This window comes from Antechinus flavipes, chromosome 1, assembly GCF_016432865.1.
Source record: "Antechinus flavipes isolate AdamAnt ecotype Samford, QLD, Australia chromosome 1, AdamAnt_v2, whole genome shotgun sequence".
Taxonomy (NCBI): domain Eukaryota; kingdom Metazoa; phylum Chordata; class Mammalia; order Dasyuromorphia; family Dasyuridae; genus Antechinus; species Antechinus flavipes.
In genome coordinates this window covers 152,345,264-152,372,488 of record NC_067398.1, presented here as the reverse complement: position 1 = coordinate 152,372,488, position 27,225 = coordinate 152,345,264, and the positions used below count along the sequence as shown (strand labels likewise).

Sequence of the window (27,225 nt, the reverse complement as noted above, 5' to 3'; positions counted from 1 at the left end):
CCTATATTGATTATCCATGACCCATTTGGACTTTTCTTGGCAAAACTGCTAGAGTGGTTTGCCATTTCCTTCTCTGGGTCATTTGACAGATGAGGAAACTGAGACAAACAGAATTAATTAATTTGTTTAATTTCACACAGCTAATAAATATCTGAGTCTGGATTTGAATTCAGGAAGAAACATTTTCCTGTCTAGTATTCTATATAACATATCACCTAGCTGCCTCCCAAAAAAAGATGTGTCATTCTAAATGAGCCAGTCTGGATAACATCTTGAAAGATGCCAAGAATATCAATCAATGTTTTGGTGGATAAATTGCATTTAAAGATGATTCTTCAGCAGTAGTCATTCACAGTATCATTGGGAAACTAAAACCCATTTAACTGTGTTGGACAATTGCCAGAGAAATGTTATCCATTGTTTTTCTGGCAGAAGGATATAACTTGAAGAGTAATAGATCCTTTGCTTCATGGAGTCTTTAAAATTGAATCTAAGAACATTTAATAGTTAGCAAATAATAGCTAGAATTTATGTAGAGTTAGAAATTTGCAAAACATTGTTCAAATTTTTATTTGATTTTGTTCTTACAATATCTATAGAAAGTGGGCACTATTATTAATAGTTAGCAAAAAATAATAGCTTTTATATGAAGTTTTGAGGTTTGCAAAGCATTTTTCATTTTTTTCCATTTTGTTCTTACAATAACTATAGGAGGTAGGCACTATGTTTTTGACATGATCATATGGTTTTTATTACTAATATGGTAAATTATGGTGATGGTTTTCTTTTTTAATTTATTTTTAATATACATTGATTTATGAATCATTTTGGGAGAGAAAAATCAGAACAAAAGGGAAAAACTATAGGAGACAAAAAAATAGAAAAAAAGAAGGAACAAATCATGTGTTGATTTACATTCAGTCTCCATCATTCATTTTCTGGATGCAGATGGCATTTTCTAACCAAAGTAAATTGAAATTACTTTGGATCACTGAATCACTGAGAAGAACCAAATCTTTTTCAGTTGATCCTCATACATTCTTGCTGTTATTGTGTACAACATATTCCTTGTTCTGCTTATTTCTCTCAGCATAAGTTCATGTAAATAAATCTTTTCAGGACTTTCTAAAATCAGTTTGTTCATCATTTTTAAATAGAACAATAATATCCCATTGTTTCATATACCACAACTTATTTAGCCATTCTCAAACTGATGGACATCTACTCATTTTACAAATCTTTACTCTCACTAAAAGAGCTCCTACAAACATTTTTGCACATACAGGTTCTTTTTCCTCCTTCCTTAGAACACAGATCCAGTAGTACCAGCACTATCATTAATAATTAGCTAATTATAATAACTTGCATTTATATATAGTTTTGATGTTTATAAAACATTTCCCAAAATTTCATTTTATTTTGTTCTTACAATAACTATAGGAAGTAGGCACTGTTGTTATCTTGATATTCTAGAATGAAGAAATTAATATAGGCAGAGATTGAGTGACTTGCCTGGGATCACACAGCTAGTAAATGTCTGAGGTTGAATAGGACTGATTCCAAGTCCCATACTCATTGCACTGTATCATTTAGTTGCATTTACCTTTCTTAAGAGCACTAATAGCTAACTCTCTGTCTCTCTATGTCTCTGTCTCTCTCTCTCTGTCTCTCTCTCTTTGTCTCTCTCTGTCTCTCTCTTTGTCTGTCTGTCTCTCTCTCTGTCTCTCTCTGTCTCTCTCTCTGTCTCTCTCTCTCTCTCTCTCTCTCTCTCTCTCTCTCTCTCTCTCTCCCCATTTCTGTTTCTCTCTCTGTCTCTGTCTCTCTCTGTGTGTGTCTCTGTTTCTCTCTCTCTCTCTGTTTCTCTCTCTCTCTCTCTCTCTCTCTCTTCTCTCTCTCTCTCTCTCTCTCTCTCTCTCTCTTCCTTCCTCCTTCTCTCCCTCCCTCCCTTTCTCCATCTCTCTCTCTTTCTCTGTTTCTGTCTCTCTCTGTGTGTCTCTGTTTCTTTCTCTCTCTCTCTTTCTCTCTCTCTGTCCTTGTCTCTCTTTCTCTCTGTGTGTGTCTCTCTCTGTCTCTCTCTCTGTCTCTCTGTCTCTCTGTCTCTCTGTCTCATAGAGAAAACAATAAGTATCTAATAAAATGAAATTGTTGAGTTAGAGCTCTTAGAAGATACATGGCAATAAATCACATAAAATAATTAAATTGGTGTCAGTATGTTTCCAAGACACTCAGACATATTTTACCTATCCATAGAACCATTTGGGTTTTTTTTTTCAGAATTTGGAATGCTTCCATATAGAAACTGGCAAAGATCTTGTAAATTACCAGTGCAAAAGGCAACATATTACAAACACTTGGGTACAGAAAGACCAGTGAGCACTATCTCAGGTTACCTTTTTTTTTTTTTTTTTTGTATTTTAAATGCTTTATTTTTTCCAATTACATGTAAAGAGAAAATTTAACATTCTTTTTTTTTAATTCTGAGTTTTAAATTTTGTCCCTCTCTTCTCAACGAAAAGATGGGTAATTTAACATATGTTATTCATGTGCAGCCATACAAAACATATTTCCACATTAGTCATGTTGTGAAAGAAAACATAGGGGAAAAAACCCATTAAACACTTTCATTATTTTTCCTTTGGAGGACAGTATTTTCCATCTTAAGTCCCTCACCATTGCTTGGATCACTCCATTACCAAGTGATTCACAGCTGATCATCATAAGTTCATTCACAGTTGATTATCGTAAAGTATTGCTATTACTGTGTATACAATGTTTTCCTAATTCTTCTCATTTTATTTTGTATCAGTTGATGTCTTTCCAGATTTTTCTGAAAACATCTTGTTTGTTATTTTTTAGAGCACAACAGTATTCCTTCACAAATTGTTCACTCATTTCTCAATGAATGGGTATCCCATCAATTTCCAATTATTTGACACCACAAATACAGCTGCTTTTCTTTTATTTAAATCTTTTTGGGATACAGATATAATAAAAAGTATTTGCGGGTCAAATTGTTCTCTAGAGTGGTTGGATCTGTTTACAACTTCATCAATAGGCTTGTGTCCCAATTGCTCTATATTCCTCCAACATTATTATTTTCCTTTTTTTATTATATTAGCCATCTGATAGGGGTGAAGTGGAATCCCAGAGTTGTTTTAATTTTCATTTCTCTAATGAAAGTGATTTAGAATATTTTTTCATATGACCACAGATATCTTTGATTTCATTAAAAAACTGTCTCTCCATATCCTTTGATCATTTATCAATTGGGTCACCACTTGTATTCTTATAAATTTGATTTGTTTCTCATAAGATATTTGAGAAACGAAACTTTTATTGGAGAAACTTCCTGTAAAATTTTTTCACACTTATGATTATTGTTGTTAAGGGGGCAGGTCAATTCTCTGAGAGCCCCCACAGCTGTGGATCATAACATCAGAAGGGGTTGAAATGCAGCTTTTGCTGACACAGGTGTTGCAGACTAGGAATGAGATAAATTGGAGGCAAAGGGAAGAGGAGAGAGGTCAGAGAACAGCAACTGCCTCTCAATCTCCTTGTATCATCTTCTCACAAGAGGAGATACATTCTGGGTTGGATATCCAGCAGCCACTGTCAGGTGGCTCCCATGTATTTCAGCAGCTCTCCCACATATTCCAACAAATTGTGTATTCCCTTACATCATATTTCCCATATTTATCCTTCTCTTTCTCTCCTTTCATCCTGTCTTTCAAAAGTGTTTTGCTTCTGATTAGCTCTCCCAGTCTTTTCTCCCTTCTATTAGCATCCCCACTTCTTTAATCTGCTTCCCTTCCTACTTTCCCACAGGGTAAAATATATTTCTATATACACCTCAGTATGCCTTTTATTCCATGTTTGAATTGATTTTGATGAGTTTAAGGTTCTAGCATTGGTCAACACTTTCCTCATCTCCCTACACTGTAAAAGTTACCCCATTTTATCGTTCCTTCCCCCTTCTCCTAGTGCATTCCTCTTTCCCACCCTTAATTTTATTTTTAATGGCATCACTCTCTAGTCAACTAATATCAATACCCTCTATGTTTTATATTGTCCTAATAAGTTTATTAAGACTTACAGTTATCATCTTCCCATGCAGGAATATAAAATGTTAATCTTTTGATTTCTCTTTCCTGTTTACCTCTTTATGTTTCTATTAAATTTAATTTTTGAAACTTATATTTTCTATTCAACTCTGCTATTTTCAATTAAGAATGCCTGAAAGTTCTCTATTTGATTAAATATCCATCTCCCACCCCCACCCCTAAAGCATTATACTCAGTTTTGCTATATAGATCATTCTTGATTGTAATCCTGTCTCCTTTGCCTTCAGAAATATATTCCAAGCCTGTTTTCCTTTAGTGTAGAAGCTGCTTTTCTTTCTGCATGGAACCATGATAAATCCTGACTATGGCTCCCTGTTATTTTAAGTGTTTCTTTCTAGTTGTTTACAGTGTTTTCTCCTTGATCTGGGAGCTCTGAAATTTAGTTATAACACTCCTGAGAGTCTTCATTTTAGGTTCTCTTTCAGGAGGTGATTGGCAGATTCTTTCAATTCCTATTTTTATTTTCTGGTTCTACAATTATAATACAATTTTTGGATTATTTCTTGAAATATATCATCTAGGTACTTTCTCTGATTATAGCATTCAAGTAGTTCAATAACTCTTAAATTATCTATCCTATGTCAGTTGATTTCCAATGAGATGGTTCATATTTTCTTTTATTTTTTTCATTCTTTGGATTTTGTTTTATTGCTTCTTGATGCCTCATGGAATCCTTACCCTCTAGTTTCTCAATTCTAATTTTAAAGGTATTATTTTTCAGAGAGCTCTTTTATATTCTTTTCCATTTGACCAATTCTGCTTTTTAAGAATTTCTTTTCTTCAGTGGATTTTTGTGCTTCTTTCATCATTTATGCTATTCAATTTTTCAGGATATTATTTTTCATGATTTTCTTACATCATTCTCATTTTTCCCTCTACTTTTCTTATTTGATTTTTAAAATCCTTTTGAGCTCTTTCAGGAATTCATGGGCGGGGAAGACTGGGACTGATTCATAGTATTCTTTAAGACTTTGCATATAGCTGTTTTGATGTTGTTGCTTTCTGAGGCTGTTTTTGATCTTACCTGACACCACAGGAACTATGATCAGTACTTTTTCAGTTGTTTGCTTATTTTACCAGACTATTTCTTGACTCCTAGATTTATGATAAAGTTGAGCTCTGCTTTCCAGTTAAAGGGGGCACTGTTTTGAACTTCAAACCTTTTTTGCTGCTAATTTCAGAGCTAGTTCTGAGTGTCTTCAAGTTTTCAGTTCTTACAAGGTAATATGACCTAAGGAAAGGTGTAGTCACTACTTTCCTGGTCTGGGAGTTACCACAAGCATTTTTTCTGCCCTGGAATCTCTACTCCCCTGCAGCTAGAACCTCTGTTATTCAGTGTTGGTTCTCATCTTAGAATTGTAATATGGGAAAGAATATGGGCAAGGGAACAATCATGCACCCAGTGCCAGAAAGGGATCCCTTTAGACTCTTTCTGTCAATTGTCTAATTCCTTTACCATCTATAGACTGAGAACTCCTGAACCTGCTGAGGATGATTTAGTCAGCCCCAAGGCCTGCTGCTGGTTTGCTGTCTGTGTTAGACTATACTCCAGTCTTATCCCAATAACCTTTTATGATAACTTTCTAAGTTGTTTTGGGCTAGAAAATTGTTGATTCTGCTGCCCCCAAATTTATTTTGAGGCATTATTTTAATGTTGTTTAGAAGGAAACTTGGGATAGAAAAACTCTGCCATCTTGGCTCTACTTCCAGACTTTGGCCTCAAAGTTGCCATTTTCAAATGTCTTGTGAGAATTGAAAAATAAAACAAAGTTAAAAAAGAAATATAGAGTGCACACATTGATGGCAGTCCTCAAAAATAGCAACCAGTAAATAAAATGTCACAAAAAATCTATAGATTTCATTTGCTTTAATTCCAATGAAAGCTCCTTTGTCACCCTCCTTCATGAATAAAACCTCAACAGAAGCTGAATAGTTCCCATAATTTCCATGATCTGTGTACTATAAAGTATGAACTTACAGTTCTTACTGGCACATGTTGTGAAGAGCAATAAACTCTGCAGTCTCACAGAATAATAAACCTATGAAGAATAAAACTACAACACCATGAACCTCCCAATCTCTGTCTTCTTTTACACTTACTTTCCATTCTCATTCCAAAACAGATTCATACACAACCAGCTCTTCCCTCCTACACTTCAGCATTCAAGCACCCCAACCAACTTCCAAACATACCCTACCATATATACCAGCAATACCTGGTGTTCTGATTGTTTATAGACACCGTTTCAATACTGATATACATATCACTTTATTTATAAATACAATATACATAATAAAAATAAAAAATAAATATACAATAGAAAATGATATAAATACACTTTACAATTATTTCCCACAATGATTGTTGGAGGAAAGAATCAATCTTCTCTTGTAAAGTATATTGCTTACCTCTCTGTGACCTCTTCTGAAGTCTTCAGGGTCCCTAGTCTCTTTATATGTTATAAAAGTAGGGAACAACATGACTTTGAATGCCACAAAATATCTTTGCTAAAAGCCTAAGTCTTTCTCTTTCTCTTTTTTCTAGACTCAAATCTCGAGCATTAAAATTATAACCGTTAGGAGGTAGAAATAAATAAATTGTCTGCAAAAGGCCACTGTTAAAATATACTTATATTGCTTATGTAAGAAGATGAGGAGGTTTGAGCAAATTCGAATACAGAAAAAAAGGTGATTAGCAATTTTCATACACATAATAAAAATGAATTTATGGACCTTAACTGTTTCACTTACCTTAAAGGTTCTTGCCTTAAGATTCATTTGTTTGTCAATCAGGGAAGATCTGGGGACCAAAGTGGGCCTTACTAACCCAACCTCCTACAAAATTCTTATGAAGAGTCTTATGAATAGTCTATGAAATGAGTTTTAGGAACACTGGAAGAAAAAAAAACAATCTCAGGAATTGCACAGAATTTTCTAACACAAAGTCAGATATTTGTCTGAGACCGAGGGTTTCAAGCCAATATCACATAAAGAAAGTCAAAATAATTGATTTAATTATAGTCAGGGGTATTACTATGGCTTTTAGTGTCTGCTTTAATGGGTAGTGTGGTTCATCATCTTGGTTTTATAACACTAAAAATGTATCAATTTACCCTTGTTAGGATATGGCTTTCTAAACACTACATCTCAATAAATGGGGGAAAATGGCATCAGATTGCAGCTTGACATCCACAAGCAAAGCAGAGGAGACAATATTATAGAAATCAGAAATGCAATGCCCAGGTGAGCTGACAGGAAACTCACTGGGGATACTCTGATGGCCAGTGGAAAAGTATAGTTATGATACCCAGAGGATGTCATCTTGTGAGATCACTGGAGGACTTCAGCAGCTTAGCGGTTCTAAATGTATCAGCATCCTGGTGAAGTTTGAATGTTGGTCTCCCATGTCCCTATATATATGTCTATATGAGACTCTTGGCCAAATATTCTCCTAATATATGCACCTCCCATATGTTTGTCCTGGACATACAGATTATCACCACCTCATAAATCTTTCCTTGATATATGTTCTCTACCTGTATAAACTCCATGTGAGTTTCTTGTGGTCTTTCATTTTCTCTATGTATTTCCTCCACCCACTAGTGATATGGTAATCTATAGGAGAATATATTCCATATGTATATGGAGTGATTTTTTTTTAATCACTGAACATAACTGAAATTATGTTTAATTTATTAAATGCCTTTTGTTTTGAACCATTGTGTTTACTGTCTATTGTGAATGCATTGCTAGATTGTTTGTTCCTTGTCATTTTAAGTGGCTACTGACCCAAAGATTTCCTTAAATCTGGGTTTATATTTCTGAAGGATCAAGTTAAAGAGGACTCAGAGTTCTTCACTTAAAAGTAGGGAGAAAGAGGCATTTCCTCTTACATTACATCATATGGTATCTACAAAATCTTAGAACTAGAAAAGATCTTAGAGATTGTCTATTTTAATCCTATCCTTTAAGTAATTAGCCAATTGATACATTGAAAGTCATAAAAAGTTTGCCTCTGAAGGGAGGATCTACATATAAGGTTAGTTTTCTTTTGATTCGGGAAAAAAAAAATACTGGACATGACCTAAAAATATGAAGGGCACCAAGCACAGGAAAAAAAAAAAAAAAAAAAAAAAGGATGTATTCATTTAAGAGGATGAAGGCAGGGAATGACTTGAGAACTAAATAGAATGGAAAGCTACAATGATTGAAAAAAGAGAACATTTCACAATTTTGCTTAAATCTGGCCTTGTTTGTTATCAAATATAAGTCACATCTGAGACTATAAGGAACTGTTTAATAATAGAGTGTAAAACACAGTTATGGGGCATATAGAACATATGGGGAAGTCTTCAAAATAAAACCTGAGTACACCTAAGTGGACAATGATTCCAAGTGCTCCTATTTGGTTACACATTATTATCCAATAAGATAGTAAACAAATTCATTCTCTTGAAATAATAGTGCTAAAGGAAATACAAACAACAAGAAAATTGTTTTGGAAAATATTATTCTCTGGAATAATGTTCTTATTATTTTTTCTTATTAAGCAAATGCTTAATAAAATAATGAGACCAAATGCTATAATGACTAATCAATCACTTCTGAAATGAGAAACTATGTAGATATAAATAACTATTAAAATTGGAGATGGAAAATAATTTTTAAAATTAATTTGAGGAAATGCAAATTTAATTAGAGAAAGATGCAAAAGTGGTAAGAATGGGGCTAGTTAGAGACAGATGTTGGTTCCAAACTTCCAGTTCCTCCCTTTCCCTTTATCTTTTTGTCCACATTTCAGCTAAATCTTCATTGTATTTCTCACAGATATATACAGATGTTCATTAAACCTAATTCAGAGAACATTGACCACGAGGTGGTACCTTTAGGCAAAAACAGCTTGATTATCATTACTAATGAATAGAACATTCAAAAGGCATTGTTTTGGAGGGAGGGAGGGCTGGCAAAGGGGAGGCTTTTATTTATTATTTATTTATAAATGTGTTTATATATACACACATTTACAAATTTATAAATAAATCATCATTTATTTATATAGGGTATTCCAAATCCTTGTAAGCTACTAAGGTTTCAAACTGTATTAAGATATTTAGGAGGGGCAACTAGGTGGCACAGTGGATAGAACACCAACCCTGAAGTCAGGAGGACCTAAATTTTCAAATCTAATTTCAGACTCTTAACACTTCCTAGCTGTGTGGTCTTAAGTCACTTAACCCCAATTGCCCAGCAAAAAAAAAAAAAAAAAAAAAAAAAAAAAAAAAAAAAAAAAAAAGACTTTTAGGCCATCCTCAATACTGGATACATACAAGTTGAATATTCATAAAAGTTAACTCTTTGTTATTTTATAGAATTCTTTGCAAAGTTATTTGTAATTCCCACAGTACCAGATATGTAATAGTAATTTAATTAATTTAATATTGAATGAATACCTATATGAATAAAAGGACATTTTGATTAAGTCCAAGAAATATCTTTGCAAATCAGTTAACCAGTATTTATTTAACATCAACTGTGCCAAACACTGTGTAACATGCTAAAGATATAAATATGAAAAAAAAAACTGTCTCATGTAATTTAAACTATTTCTTTTTTTTCTCCTTTTTTCCTTTTTTTTTCTCCTTCCAATACAAATATAATTGCTGAATATGGTGATTTCTGCACAGTCTTGCTAATTTGGAAATTGTGACCATAAAATTTGATTGGACAGCACCAAAAGTAGAAAAAGCAGGATAGATATTTAACTTCAATTCCCTTTACCTGTCTTTTCACCAGTATAAGGTTGTAGCGATGACTTTCACTGTCAATCCCTCTTTTTCTTTAAATTATATTGCATTTCTTTTTAAGTTCACATCTGGTATCCCCCCAATAAAATGTTAGCTCCTTAAAGTGGAGGACTTTGGGAAGGAGGTGGTTCTTTGTATTGCCCTGATGTGCAAAGGCACATAGTAAGCACCTAGTTAATTCTTGTTTTAATGAATTGAATTGACAAAAAGCCTATAATTTTCATGGCAGGCAGAGTCTTTGTTCTATATTCTGTTAGACCCTCCATTTTATAAAAATGCTGATATTACAATCCAAAGCAAAAGAAATCAATTCCCTCTTACAATAAACATCTAACCTGCATTAACCCACTCAAAAAATTTCCCCGTCTTGTATTATTTATACTTCATATACTGTGTGTGTGTGTGTGTGTATATATATATATATATATATATAATATATATATATATAAATACTAAGTATTTATATTTAAGATTTAAATAGCAAAAAAGGAAGAGGAGGAGGAGGAAAAGAAGGAGAGGAAGAGAAGGAGGGAGGAAGAGAAAGAAGAGAGGCAGAGGGAGTAGGAGGAGAAGGAAGAGGGAGGAGGAGTGAGGAGGAGGAGGAGAGAGGAGGAGGAAGAAGAGGAGTAGTAAATAATGTCACAGTTCCCTTTGGAAACTCCATTTAACACATTTAGAAATAATTCCCACAATAACATTCAAGTCCTACAGCTGAATAAGAACTGCTCCCTGCAGTTACTTGAATAATCAACATAATTAGACCAATGTGTCTAAATAGGGAAATCATTTTTTTTTCCTTTTCTCAAACATGTCTAGGACTGCCTGATCATGATTTTATGCTAATGGAGAAAACAGAAATATGGTACACATTGTCCATTAGTTATTCTCAAAGAAAAGAGAGAATGCCAAGACCTAATATTATTTATATTTTAAAATTGGCTTCGTACTGATTTATTATACTACCAGGCTTAATTATAACTCAACAGGCCAAAACATTCTCTAGGTTATTCTGAGTCCAAGGACAAATTCTTCATAATATTCAATGAAAAAAAATTAGAAAGAATAATATATATACACATATATATGTTCATACATACATATATGTATGTATATCTATCTATCTATAAATATCCAGCTATAGCTATCTATAAAATAGAAGTATATGTACAGATACATCTATATCATTCTAAGTTCAAAGATATTCATATACCATCTGTGTGTATATTATGCATGTATATGACATGCATATGTTTAAATATATAGTCAGAATGACATGCATATTTATATTTTATGTATATATACATATGTATGTATATGTATGCACACATATGCCATTCCAAGAATTTTTCTTCAAGTATATGTCATATATATGTACATATACATATACATAAATAAATATCTTCTATGAACATCTCTGGATTTTTTAAGAAACTTTTTAGACAGTCTTTGTTCCCCCTCTTGAACCAAAAATCTTATTATAAATAAAATTAAGAATAAGTGGCCCAGATTTTCAGAACCTAATAAAACCAAATCTTATCATTATCCAGAGTAATTATATTTATGTATGATAGACCTCACCTTTTTCAGAGAGGAGGCCCGCTTTATGAAGTTGAGTCCTCTATAGCTTTAGGAGAGTGAAGAAGTCTATCTGCCTTATCATAAATTCCTCCTAAAATCTGAAATAATGAAACTTCAGATTGGGGTCTAATGTACTTTTATCAGATTGGACCATGACTCAAAAACTCTCTTCAGTGATTTCCTTATCAATTCTGACACAAATTAGCTCACCACTTTACTACCAATCATCTAGTCACATTGGAGGAATTAGAGACATCATATTTTGGGGGAGGGTAAAAGGGAGAAGTCCTAGCAGGGGTCCTCAAACTTTTTAAATAGAGGGCCAGTTCACTGTCCCTCAGACTGTTGGAGGCCAGACTATAGTGAAAACAAAAACTTTGTTTTGTGGGCCTTTAAATAAAGAAACTTCATAGCCCTGGGTGAGGGGGATAAATAAACATCCTCAGCTGCTGCATCTGGCCCGTGGACCATAGTTTGAGGACCCTTGTAACCTAGAGCAAGAGAAACAGGCCAAAGTGGTATATCTTAGTACCTACTTATAGTGAACCTGGTAGTGATACCACATAATCCTTAGCATCCCAGGAAGCAGAATAAGAACATTAGGCATCAAGAACAAGTGAAAGGACCCCTAGCCTAAACAATGAGTAGTAGCACCATGTTAGCAAGAGCCCAGACTTGGATTCAAAAGATATCTGCATCCAAATCTTGTATCTGACACTTAGAAGCTTTGTGATCATGGTCAAGTCATTTAAACTCTTATAAATTTAATTCTCTCATCCTCACAATGGCCCTAAAAAGTACCTGTTGACCACTGTAGAATCATTTTGTTCAAAAAAGTGCTGTGGACTAAACAAGATATCCCAATGTCCTAGTGCAGTTTTAAGCTTGCCCAAAGACGTTTGGGATTTGGGGATACCCTATATCCATGTTAGTTATTATTTCCTATTTAATTTTGTCTAGGGTTAAGCTTACCTTGGAGAACGGACATAACTACATTTAGGAAAGTATTTTTGTTTAGAGAAATGCCTACCTAGGAACAGAGTCCAAGTCACACTCATCTATTTACATCTGCAGGAGATCAAAAGTCCCTACTGTAATTGGGGAATATTGGCCCTGAGAAATTCTAAGGGAAGGCACCCGTTTTTTAATGCTCTGTTATGAAAATCCAGACATTTTATTGCTCAAAAGAGTTTGTGTTATCAATGTGACATAAAGAAAAATGTACTTTTTTTTTCTAGCCAAAGCATATATTTCGTATTCTTAGCCAGACATTCAGAAAAAAGCCATTCAGCATGATTCCATGTTTTCTCTCCCTGAGGAGTGAAAGAGAGAAAGGTTAATAAAACAGGCTGCTGTCCTCAGAGTATATCTTTTCCCTCCTACTGTGAATAGAAGCCTCTGTGGGTCAGCCTCTTGAGTTTGAGCTCTGGCTAAATAATAGCTTCTTTAAAACACCCATTGGCAAGTCAATCCTTTTCTTCTTAAATGAGTTTCTGATGATATGTTTTCTTCAGTGTATATTGCCTATAAATACAATACTTCAAAGCTCTCTTTTTTCTCAGTTCATGTGTAAAGTGGCACTGAGTTAATTATCCAAAAATAAATAAATAAATAAAGACAACATGTTAAGTTTGTCTCGTTACCTAAATGGTCTAGTTACCAGCTAACCTGGCCAGCTGATCATCTCCTTTGAAGGAAATTGGGAATACCAGTTGATTGTCATTTCTGTCCCTCTTTAATTTATTGGATCTTCTCATTAGGTGGCAAAGATATAATAAGCAATTCATTCATGTGTACACTTCCAACCAACTGCTTTCCCCCTCTAATCCATTTTAATGAGCATCTCCTTTAGCGAATGAAGACAGAACATCTGACATACACTACCTAACCAAGTGTTTATTGAAGATGGAGTGTAATTGGATGTGAAGGGAAGACATGAGGAGGAAAATCAAAATATGCTGAACAGAGCTGACCCTAGTCAGCAATTTCCTAGTTAATCAGTAGATAATCCTCCTACTGCTATATAGAACATGAAGCTAAGCAAAATCTTATTATGTTTAAGCCTTTGCTGAGTATCTAACAGAAGCCTGATGAACATAATGCCTTAACCTGGAGGAGTAATTAACCTCCATACCATAGTACTCTGCAGGCAAGCCATATAACCTCAAGCTTTGTTGGGTCCTACCAAGTAAGAAAAGTTTTAAGTGTGGGGTTAGGCTAGTGGTAGCTCTAAGTCTGTTGTCCAAGGACTAGTTTTACTGGTCCTTTCTTTCAGGGATTATCCCCAATTTATGGGGAAGGGGGGAGAGAGAGAGAGAGAGAGAGAGAGAGAGAGAGAGAGAGAGAGAGAGAGAGAGAGAGAGAGAGAGAGAGAGAGAGAGAGGAGAGATCTATATCGACCTATCTATATATCTTATTTGTATATAGTTGTTTGTATGTTTTCTCCTCCATTAGATTGTGAGCTTCTTGAGAGCAGAAATTGACTTTTGTCTTTGGTCATTATCATAAGATCTGGGACATAATAGGTGCTTAATAAATTCTTGATAACATTCACTTGACCAGCCTAGCTAAACTAGAAGAGATGTACCTTCAGATTAGGTTTAAGATGACTTTTTTGAATGCTGAAATTCATGAAGACCATCTACTTGAATTTTGTGAAGCTAATTAAGATCTGTGTTGAAGAGAGACATGATCAAATTTGCAAAATCATGGGTCCATTGAAACACTAGTTCCCAGATCTGATATTATTTGCTTCCTCAAGAATCTTCAAAAGTTCCTTATTGCCCGTAATATAAAATACAAATTCTTTGACTAACTTGTAAGTTCCTCCATAATCTGACTCAAACCTACTTTTTAATCTAATTTCATTCTATGTTCCAGCTAAACTGTATTACCCATTCCTTAACCTTTTTCTGCTTTGCCCTACTTCCATAGATTAGTGTAGGCTGTCCCCTGTTCCTACCTCAATCTCTCTTCATATCTCTATCTACTAAAATTCTATTTTTTTCTTTAAGGAACAACTCAAATATCACATAATGTTCATTGTTGTTAGGTCATGTCCAATTCTTTGTGATCTCATCTAGGGTTTCCTCAGCAAAAATACTGAAGTAGTTTGCATTATTTTCTCTAGTTCATTTCTCAGATGAGGAGCTGAAGCAAACAGGGTAAAGTGAATTGCCAGAGTCACACAATTATCAAATGTCTGAAGATGAGTCTTCTTAATTCTAGACACTGCGCTATCTAGTTAACACATAATACAAGAAGCTTTCTTTAATTCCTCCCAGATGGAAATGATTCCTATCTCCTCACATTTTTTTTTCCCATTGGGAGGAGAAACAACTCTTTCCCTTATCTTTATCACAAGACCTTAATCATATTCATAGATGTTCTAACCCTACTATTTGGGAGATTCCTTGAAAGGAGGGATTGTGGATAGATCAGATAAATGGATGGACCCATAGATAATAAAGATAGATATTGAAACAGTTTACAGAGAAATAAAAATAGGTAACATTGATAGAGATAGAAATAGATAGGGAGATGATGAGTCAGTTGATTGGTAGGTAGGTTGGTGGGTAGGCAGAAAGAAATGATAGAAAATAGAAAAGGATAGATAGATTGATGGAAGTAGAAACGGATGGGTAAATAGAGATAGAAATAAAGATAATAGAAAGATAGAAAGGGCTAGATGATAAATTGATAGAAATAGAGACAGGGAGAGAGAAGGAGGGAATGAGAGAAAGAGAAAGAAGGAGAGAGAGCGTGTGTGTATGTGTTAAGGATAAGATATATTTATTAAGCACTTACTATGGGCTAGATACTGTATGGGCTGGGGAATACAAAGACCTGAAATAGTAGGAAAGAACAGAGAAAGGAGGAAGGGAAAGAACAAGTCAGAACAATCTATACAAGATGTATAGATATGGGAAAGTGAGCCAAAAGTGAAATAAAAAGCACTGATGGGGCTTCTCATACGGTCCATTCATCTAGGGAGTCATCAAATATGGACGAGGCCTGTATGAATTTTCACCATTGTAATACAAACATTGAGTAGGAAGACTTGCACATAGGAGACATTTAATTAGTGTCTGTTGAATTAATGTAAACAATCAAACATCCATTGGCAAATAACTAAACAGTATATGTAGATCTCTGTTTAGGTAATGGGGATAGCAATAGATATAAAAAACAATTTCTGTGTTTGAAGAGCTTAGAGTATAACTGGGGAGGAAAAGGAAAATGTGCATAGAGACATAAATAAAATAAGGCTTCAGAAATAACTACAATACAAGCTGTTGTTTCACACACACACACACACACACACACACACACACACACACACACACACACACACCCTATAATGTGGAACAGACCTAGCAGAAAACCTATGTTTATCATCTTCCTCAGACGTTAACTTTGTAACCCTGAGTAAGTCACCTAACCTGTCTGTCCCTGGAAACTCTCTAAAGAATTTTAAAAATCACAATTAATTTCTAGTCTTCACTGGCAGAAGGAATATGCCCTAGAAATTCCCTCCACTGAAGGACTGAGTTTTTTATACACCCTCCCCATTCCAGTAAAACCAAATCTATTTTTGTGTTATGTATTCATTCACTGGTATTCATGCACTGGTCTATTTACAATTTTGGTTTAAAAAAAATGAGAATCACTCTGTTAACAGGGCATTTTCTTCTATTAATTTATGTATTCAGATTATTATTAGTAAAGCATAATGGTTTCTTATTAAGCAATAACTAGGCCCCTTAGCTGGGTATATACAGGACTCTTTAAGTCTCCTTAATACTAGAGCCCAAGAGGTTAATCTGTACTTAGCTGCCTATACATAAAAAGCTGAACATCTGTTTTTGTCTTTTTTTTTTCATTCCACCTGCTGTCCATGGAGCTCCAATAGTTTCATACTGTGTCAAAAAGGCCATAAGCTGGTGACAGAGGGGATTTTATGGGGGATGTCCAATTCCCAATCCTGAATACCACATGTGGCCAACTGCCAACTGACTCACACACTGGCCCAGAATCCAGACAGAAAAATAATCCAGCATCAAATCCAGATAGATGCTTTACCTTTTTAAAATCTTTTTCTTTTGATTTGTTTTCTTCCTTTCTCTTCTTCCCTCTTTTCCTTCTTTTCATCCTTTCATTTACCCTTCCTTTTCTTTTTTCTTTCTTCTCTTCCTTCCTTCCTTCCTGTTTCATTTGTTCATACCTTACTCTGTCTATCTTCTTTGCTGCTTTCCTTCCTTTCTTCCTTCCTTTCTACATTTCTTTCCTCATTTCTTTTTTCTTTTCCTCCTTCTTCCTTTTATCACTTCCTTTCCTTTTTTCTCTCTTCTCTTCCTTCTTTTTCCTCTTCCAGTCTTCCTGTTTCATTTGTTTGTTCATTTCTTCCTCTCTTCCTTCTCTTTTGTCTTTCTTCCTTTATTTCCTTCCCCTCTTACTTCATTCCTTCCCTTCTTTCATATTTTCTTTTCTTCTTCTTTCCTTCCTTTCTTTTTTCTTTCTCTCCTCTTTTCCTCCCTTTATCCATTCCACTTTCCCAATTTCATTTGTTTGCTCCTTTCTTCCTTCTCTCCTTTCTTCTCTCATTCTTTCTTTCATCTTTTCCCTTTTCCTTCCCTTTTTATTCCTTTCCTAACTTTAATACTTAAAGTGGAAACTGTATTACAAAGGCCCGGAAATAGTGCATAGGTAGGTATATTCATAAACACTCAAGTGTAGGAGTCAAAGTGACTTCTTTATGGTTCATCTACCAATAGATATCTGAGTTACAGGAGCCAAGGAAGCCTAGAGTGTTTGGCTCAAAGTCTTCTTCACCAATTAAATTTGACAGTAATGTGAAAGGCAAAAACAGAGAAGGGAGATCTTGGAAGCAATGAAAAAATAGGCAAGATTTAAAATTGTATCCCTCATAGAAATCAAATATTTTGATGAATGGATTAACCCAGGAAACCACAGCAACCATTAGCTATACTTGTTTTTTGTTTTGTTTTGTTTTGTTTACTAACTTCAAAGTATCTCAAAAGTTTGTAAAGTAATTAAGTCAAGACCTGATTATTTGAATTTTTGTCCCTTGAAATAGGGCTATGGGCTCCTGGATGGAAGCCTTTGGCAATCTAGTAAAACTAATGGACCCCTCCTCATAATAATATTTTAAATGCATAAAATACATATGATTACAAAAGAAACCAATTATGTTGAAATAAAGGTTTTTTCTCCTGCTTCCAAGTTTGTATGTCCCCTAAAAATCTATCAACAGACCAACTCCAGGTTAAAAACCCTTGCCTTAGAATCCCTCCTCATTCAAATGTTCTGTAGCAGTCATCTCCAAACATTTCTGATTGCTTATCCCTATCAATTAAACATGCACATCCCAATGTGTATATAATAATAATAATAGCTAACATTTGCATAATACTTATTCTATGCCAGGCACTCTATTAAATGTATCATCATTATTACCTCTTTAAGCTTCTCTATAACTCTGGGAGGTGAGTGATCTTGCTGTTTCCATTTTACAGGTGAGGAAGTTGAGGCAAATAGAAGTTAGATAACTTTTTCAAGGTTATAAAGTTAGTAGGTATCTGAGGCTCAATTTAAATTCAAGTCTCTCTGACTCCAGCTCCAGAGCTCCATCCCCAGAACTATCTAGCTGCTCCCATTCTATGTTTATTTATGTAACATATATTTACTACTGTGCTAATAATTGTGAATATTTTGCCCCAAAATAGAAGCTAAAAGAGGATGATTGTAGAGTTGATAGAGGATCACTAGAATTTATTTAGTAGGGCAGCAATATGGTCAGACCTACTCTATGGGAAAATCATTTTGTTAGCTGAAGAGGATAATTTGGAAAGGGGAGAAACTTGAGGCAGGCAGAATAATCAGGAAGCTATTATAATAGTCCAGGCAAAAAGTGATAAGTGCTTGAACTAATGGAAACAGATGAGAGATGTAGAGATGAAAACAGCAAAACTCAGCAACTCATTGTATACATGGAGTAAGGGAGAGAGAAGAGCAGAAGTAAGACATTGATGTTGTGGACCTAGGTGACTGGATGGTGGTGCCCTTGACAGTATTAAGGAAGTATAGAAAAGAACCTGGTTTGAGAGAGAAATGATGTAATGAGATCTTTAATGCAAATCTCCATCCATCTGTGCTTCTCTTTACTACGGGACTTAATAGGACTCACTTTAAATGAAAAGAAGCCGAGCTCTTTATTCTACTAGGTTGTATACATTTGACCTGCAAGGAGTTCCTGCCTGCTGCAGCCATCAGAGAGATGGTCTGGCGAAGATGAGGTGGCTCTGCTGAGAAGGGAGAGAATTTTCTCAGGAGCAGTTAAGTAAGTATGGTGGAGGGCCATTGATTCTAACTGCCCTGAGACATCACATCGGCTAAGTGAAGAAGAGCTGGGGGCTGGCATAGTAAAGTATAGAGGGGACTGGGTGAGGGTAAAAGGAAAGTGGGATTTTATTAGGAGGGGCAATGGAACCCATTGTTTTATTTGATAGCCTCTGGAGATTAGGCCATGTCCTTCTTTTGGAAACCACTGTTCTAGAGTATGATTAAAATTTAGAGTTAGAAAGAGTTCATCTGGATCAAAACGCCTTTTTTTTTTTTCCTGAGGCAATTGGGGTTAAGTGACTTGTCCAGGGTCACATAGTTAGGAAGTGTTAAGTGTCTGAGACCAGATTTGAACTCAGGTCCTCCTGACTTCAGGGCTGGTGTTCTATCCACTGCTCCACCTAGAAGCCTAAAAAGACCTTTTTTTAAAGATTAGGAAGCAGAAGTCCAGGGACAGGAAATACATTGCATTTCACCCAGGTAATAACCCCTGGTATAGTCCAGCTAGTGTCCCCCTACTTCCAAATCCAGTATTTTTTACATGCATCATGCTTACCTGCTTTACTTCTAGGCACAAAGAAGTAAGATATTAAGGGAAGCATTACGTATTGAAGTGGAAAGAATGTAAGGGCTGGAATCAGAAAGACTCATCTTCCTGGTTTCAAATATGGCCTCAGGTACTTCTCAACAGTGTTATCCTGGGTAAGTCATTTAACCCTGTTTGCCTCAGTTTTCTCATCAATAAAATGAGCTGGAGAAGGAAAAGGCAAATAACCCCAAATGGGGTCATGAAGAATCTAACATTTTCTATAATTTCTAACTGAAACAACTGAACAATAACAAACATAGTCACAGTTGGGATGGATCTTAGCAGTCATCTAGTCCAACCCATACTCTCGAGAAATCCCTATTACAACATAATAAAAAATTCCAGCCTCTGATTAAAGAACTTCAGTATGAGGAAGCCTACTTCCTTTTCCTAAGAAGGGTCATTCTTCAGTTTTTAATGAAGCCATGTTGAATCTTTGTGATAACATCACTACCTTACTATAAAGCCTCTTAAACTGGGGGAATTGCGACCCTATAAGGGGTAGCATAACTAAATGTGAGAATGGAAAAATTATGCTTTATTTTCAGTAAATGTTAGGTTTGCATGCCTATTTTATATACCTATATATGGCAGATCACGTTAAAAACTTCTCTGTCAAAAAGGGGTTACAAGTGAAAAAAGTTGAACAAGTCCTGCCTTACTAGAATTAATAGCTCATCAACCATCACTTTTAAAAAAAAGTGCTAGAATTCTGCCAAGAATCAAAATCACTCTCATTGGTCTATAGTTTTCTAGTGTCATAATCAAAAAGTTCACTTTAGCAATGAATCTAGCTTTTGTTTTAGAATCTTTGTAGAATCTTGAAGCTCTCTTTTTTCTGGATAACCTTTGTCCTTGATTCCTGAAACAGACCCTACCACCGGCTACTGCTGTTTCAAAATGTCAATGAAAAATAACACACCTCCTGGCTCTCCAAGGTTTGCAAGGGTGGGAAAAAACTGAACCTCATCTCCTCTCCAACACTCCCCCGCCTCCAGCCAGAGCAGTAACTTCTCCAGAACTTGGCTAGAATCTCTCTCTCTCTCTCTCTCTCTCTCTCTCTCTCTCTCTTCTCTCTATTCCTTCACTTGGAATAGAGGTCATTGATTCATTCAATAAATCCTCCCCACCCTTACACTTCTAGGAAATATTCCCTATCCAAGCCAAGAATGGAAAAGAACCTTTTATCACCTCTGAAAAAAGAATTAATCACATTCTTGTACATATTACATAGGAGGATCATAGGATCTGAGATGGTCAAGACCTTAGAGATAGAACTGGATTAGATAGGCCAGTTCCCTCATTTTATACTTACTGAAGCTGAAGTTCCAAGAGGTAAAATACTTACCCTGGATTATACAGATAGTAAATAATAGAGCTAGAATTCCAAAATAATTTATGATTTTTTTCTTATGATCTTTTTTATACCTTTTTATGTCAGTCATTTTTGAATATAACTACTATTTCCACTGAACCCCTCCCCTTTAATTAAGAAAAACTGTCAAGAAAAATCATCAACCTATGAACTAAGTGGCTCTGTCTGTATTTGTAATAGCTCATATCTAGGAGTGTGCTCTTAAATACTTAACAAGAGACTCTCAAAAAAAATAAAAAGTTGTTCTAATGCATTTTGAAGACAGCTAACTGATTCAGTGAATAGAGTAATGGGTCTGGAATCAGGAAGAGCTGTGGTCTCAGACACTTACTAGCTGTGTAACCTTAGACAAGTCACTTAACCCTCTTTGCCTCAGTTACCTCACCTATAAAATGAGTTGGAGAAGGAAATGGCAAACCACTCTAGTAGCTTTGCCAAGAAAATCCCCAATGGGTCATAGAGAGCCCTACTAACTAAAACAACAGAATAGCAACAAGGCACTTTTAAGTTTAATCTGTATCATTAACATTTTTTCCATTATTTTCTTAAGCCTTGACTATAAGCAAAACAATAAATCACATCCTAATCTGTAGTGTTTGCCAACTTCCAAGGTACGAAAACACTTACAGTAAAAATTTAACAATCTGCTCTAGCAAGCTAGTTTGAGCTGGCTCCGACCTACCCTTGCAACTCATACCCATAGTCTCACACCTCTTCAAAGAAATTTATTTCTTCATTTCTTCTCTGGGGTCAAAATCATTCATTATAATTACACATCATTCAGTTAAAATTCATTGTTCTCTTTGTCTATGTAGTCATACTCAATGTGTATTACATTTGTATTACTCTATTCATACAAGTCTTCCCATGTGACTAAACAAACTTTGTTTTTAGTGGTTAGCTACCACAAAAAAAGCATTCTTAAGAATACTTAAGGTACCTGGGACCTTTCTTTCTGCCTTGCTTTGCTAGGAAATATTTGTTCAGTAATAAGATCCCTAGGTTATAAGATTTAGAAGCTTTTGTCATATAAATCCAAAATGTTTTTTGAATGCTTGGATCAATACACCATACTACAAATAGTGTGTAAAGGTCCTTCAACATTAAATGTCATTTAAGTGGTGCAATAAATTCAAACCCTAGCTGTGTGACCCTTACTAGCTGTATAAGTCCAAGACACTTAATGATTGATTTAATTTCTTAATTATGAAATAGGAATGATAATAATATCTATCTCCCAGGGTTATTTCAAGTATCAAGTGAGATAATATTTATAAAATATTTTAGCACAGTTCCTGATACACAGTAAACATTCAGTAAGTGCTTATTCTCTACCTTTTTTCTTTCTATCATTTATCATATTTGTTGTCATTGGCCCTTCATTTTCTTTTTTATTATTTTAATATTATTTTATTTTTCCATATACATGCAAATATAGTTTCCAACATTCATATTAGTGTTCTATTAAAAATGATGAAAAAGCTGATTTAGAAAGGCCTAGAAAGATTTATACAAACTGATAATGATTGAAACAAGTAGAACCAGGAATATAGTGTACACAGTAACACCAAGATTATGTGATGAGTAAGTATGAAAAACTTGATTCTGCTCAGTGGTTCAGTGATCCAAAGCAATCCCAATAAACTTTGGATAAAAAACACTATCTGCATCCAGAAAGAAAACATGAAGATAGAATGTACATCAACACATGCTACATTCACTTCATTTTTTTACTCTCTCGTGATTTTTCCCTTTTGTTCTGATTTTTCTCTCCCAACATGATTCATAAAGAAATGTGTATTTTAAAAAAGTTAACATACACTTATAAGCAGAAAAATACAACAATTAATAAAAAAGCAAGTCTATTACAATTCCTTTGAATCACCTGATTGTTGAGAAGAGCAAAGTCCATCATAGTTCAGCATCACATAATCTTATAGTTATTGTACACAATGGTCTCTTGATTCTGCTCACTTTAGTTAGCATCAACTCATGTAAGTAATCTAGGCTCATCATAGAATAATAATATTCCATTACATTTATATACCATAACTTAATTCAGCTATTCGCCAACTGATGGGCAAACACTCAATTTCTAGTTCCTTGCCACTATAAAAAAGGGCTGCTGCAAACATTTTTGCACACATGGGTCTTTTCCCTTTTTTTATGATCTCTGGGATGCTGATACAGTAGAGACATTGATGGATGAAAGAGTATGCTCAGGTTGATAGCCCTTTGGGGATAGTTCCAAATTGCTCTCCAGAATGGTTGAATCATTTCACAATCCCACCAACAATGTATTAGTATCCCAGTTTTCCCACATCTCCTCCAACATTCATCCTTATCTTTTCCTATTATCTTAATTAATCTGAGAGGCTTGAAGTAGCACCACACAGTTGTTTTCATTTGCATTTCTCTAATCAATAGTGATTTAGGACATTTTTTCATATGACTAGAAATAGTTTTTATTTCTTTAACTGAAAATTGTCTGTTCATAGCCTTTGACCATTTATCAATGAGAGAATGGCTTGTATTCTTATAAATTTAAGTTAATTCTCTATATATTTTAGAAATGAGGCTTTTATCAAAAACACTGTTGTAAAAAAAAAAAATCCCCAGATTTCTGCTTCCCTTCTAATTTGGATGCATTGGTTTTGTTTTTACCATTTTTTTTTAAAATAAATGTAATCACAATAATCTATTTTGTATGGTCTCTGGTACTTTGGCAATAAATCCCTTCTTTCTTCACAGATTTGACAGGTAGACTATCCTTTTCTTTTCTAATTTGCTTATAGTATCATCCTTTATGTCTAAATCATGAACCCATTTCAAACTTTTCTTGGTATAGGGTGTTAGGTATTGGTTAATGCCTAGTTTCTGCCATACTATTTTCTAGGTTTTCCAGAAATTTTTGTCAAATAATGAGTTCTTATAAGCTGGAGTCTCTGGGTTTTTCAAATGCTAAATAACTATAGTCATTGACTATTGTGTCTTGTAAACCCAACCTATTCCACTGATCCACTACTCTGTTTCTTAGCCAGTTATCAGATGGTTTTGATGACCACTGTTTTATAATATAGTTTTATATCTGGTACAGATAGGCCACCTTTCTTTGCTTTCCTTTGAAATTTTTGACCTTTTGTTCTTTCAGATGAATTTTGTTATTTTTTCTAGCTCTGTAAAGTAATGTTGTTTTGATTGGTATGGCACTGAATAAGTGGACTAATTTAGTGAGAATTGTCATTTTTATTATATTAGCTTGACTTACCCATGAGCACTTGATATTCTTCCAGTTGTTTAGATCTAACTTCATTTGTGTGAAAAGTGTTTTATAATTGTGTTCAGATAGTTCCTGGCATTGTCTTGGCAGGTAGACTCCCAAGTATTTTATATTATCTACAGTTATTTTAAGTGGAATTTCTCTTTTTATCTCTTGCTGCTGGATATTGTTGGTAACAAATAGAAATGCCTGGTCCTTAATTTTCTTTTTTTTTTAAAGACATGAGACCTTTAAAAGACATAATATAAATACAACTATAATATTTGTGAGTAATTTTTGTGGTAGCATTATAAATTGTAGGCCATTAAAAAAAAAGTAGTTTCTTTTCCGAAGTGAACTTTGTAAAAAGTCTTTAACTTAGAGATAAGAGCATCTAAAGTTTAATTTGATGAAATAAAGCAGTTTCTAGAGGTATTAAGGGCTACTGGACTCAAAAACAAGTCAAGGAGACTAAAGTAGACATAAGGAAAATAATCTTGGTAAGCATACAGTATATTTGCTGCTGCTACTTCATCCAGGTTTTTGTTGACTTAATTTAGAACTTCTCTTAAAACATTTTGGGGTTTTCTTGTGGACTTGTAAAAACATTGCTTGAAAAATTTATCAGCAGTCCATCCCTTAGCAGAGATTCCACAAATACTCTCAAAGCCTTTAAGTGAGTCCAGGCAGTAAATGCTTGACTGAAGTTCACCGTGAGCCAAAGCAAAAGGGGACTGTACTGTTGCTTCTTTTCAGAAAACAATTAATTCATCTCTTCTCTTTCAGGTTTAATTTCTTTTTCATCATTGAAAAATTCACAGACAATGAACTTGTTTGCTTTGGCTTTGGCTTTAAAATAACTGATCAACCTCTGATACTATAGAGGCCTCCCTCATTGTCCTCAGCAATCAGTTTGGTTGTTGATCAAGGTACCACCACGTCTGAGAGAGATTCATATCTTTTTTTGTCACTGTGAATAGTTTGGCTTTGGAACTATCAGCAAGAGAGGGGTGAGAAACTCTGAACAGAGCACAAAAATCTTCTTTGCTCATAATATCACTAATGTCTAAGTGAAGAGATTTCCCATGGATTTATTTTATTTTCCAGGTTCTTTAGGTTTCCTTTTGGAGTGTTGTAGGCAGCTGTTGGAGCTTCCTGGTCTGTTTCTATTTGTGCCAATTGCTTTGCTAACTTGTACACTACAATCACAAGGGGCTGCTTGGCAGGATACTTGGCCATGTCCCATTCAAATCGGATCACACACAAAAAAATAAGTCAAGCCCTTTGGTCACCAGTTTCGCATGAACTTTGCCCATTTCATCTTTCATAACTTCTACACTGAGCCATCTTCTTCATAAGGCTTTCAGCAAAGTTATCGAGTTTCCTCAACTCATCTGAGAGACCCCCAAAAAAATCCTACATCCTGAAGTCAGTAATGGCAAATTTAGTGTTGTGGGATAGATTATCCTTGGAGGTGACTGTATTCATCATTTCTAGAGCCTTATCTTCTTATCTTCAACAGCAGAAATCAGCCAAAATTCCGACGACATGTTTCAAATCTTCCCTTTTAATCAAGGTTACTGCCATATAATGAGAGCTTCCCATGTTAGCGAGCGTTGGAAGGTCTGAGGGCAGAGAGACTGGAGGCACGTGTTGAAGGGGAGCTTGGGTTCTGATTCAGTTTCCAGATCTGCCTGGAGAGCCTTGGGGTAGAACCATCTCCACTCCTTCAGGGAATTGCTTTGGGCACTTCTGGAACTGCACTGAGGAGTGCTGGGCTGCCTCCTGCTGCTGGCTGCAAGGTCCCTGGAGGGCAGGTGCCAGCCCCTTTGGCCAGATCAGTCCTTGGTTCCCAATAACCATGGCTCCCAAGCGGCTGGGGCTCCAACTGCTCCCTGGTCCTTGGAGAACCAATGACATCAGATGATGATGTCTTGACATGAGCATCAATTGAATTAAAATGAGGCAAAATTGTGCAATTTTCAGCTTTACTCTCTCTTCTAGGGTTTTGAAGTTCCAGTGGCAAGACAAAAGTCAAGGAAGTAGAGGATGAGTTTGATGTCTTTAATATCTGACCAATGTCTGACCAAGATGTAAGCACTCCCAGTCTGATGGGAGGTGAAATCTCAAGATCAATTGCAATTTTATTTCTCTTATTATTAGTGATTTTACATTTCATAGGATTATTAATAGTTTATAATTTTTATTTTGAAAACAATTTGCTTGTATCCTTCTATCATTTATCTATTAGATCATTTTCTGATCCAGTCCTTTTTCTCTCCATATTTGTTTACTTCTTATTTGAATTAATTGTGAGTGGAGTGAGTGAAGACCATAAGATCATACTTTTAGAAATAGAAGAGAATTTAGAGGTCATCTAGCCCAACCCTTTCATTTTCCAGATGAGGAAACCGAACCTTCTAAAGATTAAGCATTTTGTTTAATGCCATACAGTTATGAAGTCATAGAGGTGGGATTTGAACAAAAATTCCCTGCCACCTTCTGATACTCTTTTCCAAGTTCTTTCAGAGAAAAACTTGAATTTGTAGTATAAATTATGAAACATCTTTTAAACAAAGGATTTTTTGTCCTTCTTAAGTTTTATGACCCATCTAAATTAGCAATGCTGTCTAGTAGGACTTGGGAAAAGCCTACTTTAAAAATAAGTGACATAGCTTATAATTAGTATATCAAAAATTTGCATGGGAATAAATTGACAAGGGCCTTCTCTGCCTGCTCTTGAGCCCCCAATTCATTTCCCAGTCAGCCATCTGTTTGCAATCAGCAGCTGAGCAAGCCCTCAGGCCAGGTTCATTTAGGATTGGTTTTCATGAGGGTAGGAGGAGAACAGAGAGAGCAGAAGATGAGCCAGCAAAATCCCTCTGTGTGAAGCTTCTTCCCTTGCTGTGGGTATCACATATCTGCCCTCCTACTTGACCTGAATTTGTCCCCCCCCTTCTGTTACTATGGCTCTCTTGCTTGCTGATGTTTTGCCTGTCTCTTTGCAATAACCCCCCCCCACACACACACACACACACTATGTATATACACCATGCTTCTACAATTTGGCTGTTCTTCATGAGTGCTATTTGCTGAAAGTATGGACATTCCAACAAGTCCAGTGCTCTAGATATCCA

The 27,225-nt window shown here is 35.2% G+C and overlaps 1 pseudogene; it reads right to left on the bottom strand.

Annotated features, from left to right (window-relative positions):
- Positions 1 to 24,489: 24,489 nt before the first annotated feature.
- Positions 24,490 to 25,638, bottom strand: LOC127544593 (V-type proton ATPase subunit C 2-like; annotated as a pseudogene).
- Between the last annotated feature and the right edge of the window lie 1,587 nt (positions 25,639 to 27,225).